Source organism: Penaeus vannamei, chromosome 14, assembly GCF_042767895.1.
Source record: "Penaeus vannamei isolate JL-2024 chromosome 14, ASM4276789v1, whole genome shotgun sequence".
NCBI classification, from domain to species: domain Eukaryota; kingdom Metazoa; phylum Arthropoda; class Malacostraca; order Decapoda; family Penaeidae; genus Penaeus; species Penaeus vannamei.
In genome coordinates this window covers 6,776,777-6,779,754 of record NC_091562.1, presented here as the reverse complement: position 1 = coordinate 6,779,754, position 2,978 = coordinate 6,776,777, and positions in this window count along the sequence as shown.

The window sequence follows — 2,978 nt, the reverse complement described above, 5'->3', positions numbered from 1 at the left end:
CATGTACATACACACACACACACACACACACACACACACACACACACACACACACACACACACACACACACACACACACATATATATATATATATATATATATATATATATATATATATATATATATATATATATATATATATATGCATACATCATACATAGGTATATATATAGATATGTATGTGCATATATATATATATATATATATATATATATATATATATATATATATATATATATATATAATGTATGTGTGTGTGTGTAAGTGTGTGTGTGCGTGTGATAGTAAAAACAGTCACACGACTTTTATGTTCATTCCGGCCTTTCAGAGGAAGCAAAACACGGAAAGGAAAAACTGAGAGTGAGAATGCAGGCGAAAGAGCAAATGAGTCAGAACAGGAAAGACGAAAGAGGGAAAACAGGGAAAGGAGGGAACGGAAGATTGGGAAATAGAGAAAACGACAATAAAGGCAATTAAAGAGAAAGAGGAAATGATGGTGGAGATGAAGAACGAGAGAATGAAAGAAAAAATAAAATAAAATTTTGGAGAAAGTAATTTTGGAGAACGAAGGAAATGAAAGAAAAGATAGAATATTGGAGAACGTGATGATGGAGAGACAGGAAATGAAGGAATATAATAAGTAAAATGATGGATAAAAAGCAGAAGGAGCAAGAATGGGAAAAAATAAAACGACAAAATAATCAGAAACAAATAACAGAACCAGAAGACAACGCAAAGAAACGCATAGAAGGCACAAAGAAAATAAATAACTGGAGAGGAAATAGAAAGATAAGGATGAAGAAAGAGAAACAGAGGAAGAGAGACAGAGAGAAAAAAAAAATCTGAATTCATCATATAAGCATTCACCTCCTTCCGGCCAAACAGCAATTCATAAGTCTGAGGTTTCCGAAATTTATTCATTATTCCCCGGGCTTCAGTTTGGGCGAAATATAAATAAACGAATAAAGATAAAACAAAAATAACCGATGTTTATTTCAAAAGTGAATAAACGCTAAAACGGTCGTAATAAAACAATCCGACTATTATGTCAAAGAAAGAAAGAAAGAAAGAAAAAATAATGGTTTGTAATGAAACCAAATTGGTGTTGAGCTTTATCGCTGTCTGTTCTCTTTAAGATGAACAAGGAGATATGAGAAAGTGTTAGACGAATAAATGCATGTACGAACGTATGCATACACGATCACACACTCACCAAGAGGTATGCAAACAAAATACGTGCACACACTTTATCGTCATACTCATTTTTGTTACTATTTTAGTCTCTCTTTCTATATATACATAGATATATGTATATGTATATGTATATGTATATATATATATATATATATATATATATATATATATATATATATATATATATATATATAGAGAGAGAGAGAGAGAGAGAGAGAGAGAGAGAGAGAGAGAGAGAGAGAGAGAGGGAGGGAGGGAGGGAGAGGGAGAGGGAGAGGGAGAGAGAGAGGGAGAGGGAGAGAGAGAGAGAGAGAGAGAGAGAGAGAGAGAGAGAGAGAGAGAGAGAGAGAGAGAGAGAGAGAGAGAGAGAGAGAGAGAGAGAGAGAGAGAGAGAGAGAAAGAGAGAAAGAGAGAAAGAGAGAGAGAGAGAGAGAAAGAGAGAAAGAAAGAAAGAAAGAAAGAAAGAAAGAAAGAAAGAAAGAAAGAAAGAAAGAAAGAAAGAAAGAAAGAAAGAAAGAAAGAAAGAAAGAAAGAAAGAAAGAAAGAAAGAAAGAAAGAAAGAAAGAAAGAAAGAAAGAAAGAAAGAAAGAAAGAAAGAAAGAAAGAAAGAAAGAAAGAAAGAGAGGGAGAGGGAGAGTTGAAGGCACACACACATGCCTTTGTGTAAGTACGTGTGTATATTCTATCTCATATTACGGCCCTTGTTTTCCTTTACAAACAATAGCAAATCATTACACAGGATCATTAACGTCAAAAGCGAATGAAAATAGCTTTGGTGTTTCGTAACACTAAAAATGTAAAAAAAAAAAAAAAAAGAAAAGAAAAAAAATATATATATATATTTATATATATATATATATATATATATATATATATATATATATATATATATATATATATATATATATATATATAGTTCTGAAGAGCAATGTATCATATGTTCATAGAAAAATAGAAAATCAAATGTGAAAATTCCCTTTTCATTTTGCTTATTATCATTATTATGTTTTTGTCATTTAAATTTTCAATATAACTTCATTATCTTTATTGAAATGTTATCATAATAATCATCATTATCCTATTTTCAACTTTACCATGAACTAATCATTAGTAATATTGCTATATTTTGCATTGTTTTCTTTTGTTTTTAAATTTATCGTTTTATATGCATTTATACGTACAGGGACATCACTCCAAAATATTATTGGGAGGTGTAAATTTTTTTTACACTGCTGAAACATATTTGCCCTGTGTGTGTGTGTGTGTACTTTGCTAAGGTCCAAATTTTCCATATTTATGACATATTGAATAGTGTTTCTTTAGATAGAAGAAGACAGACAAAACTTTATAAAGTTCTGTTTTGACGTTTCACAAGTTTTATCTGCCTTGGTCGGTGAGTCACCCCCACCCCCAAAAGTTACCCCTGTATACATATCTAGGTACATATGAATATACACACATTGAGATATATATGCACACACACACACATAGGCACACGCACACATACACACACACACATACATACATACATAACACACACACACACACACACACACACACACACACACACACACACATACATACATGTATATATATATAATACACACACACACACATATATCCCTCTCTCTCGCTTTCTCTCCCTCACTCTCCCTCTGTCTGTCTGTCTCTGCTATCTCTCTCTCTCCCTCTCTCACTATATATATATATATATATATATATATATATATATATATATATATATATATATATATATATATATATATATATATACATATTTGCT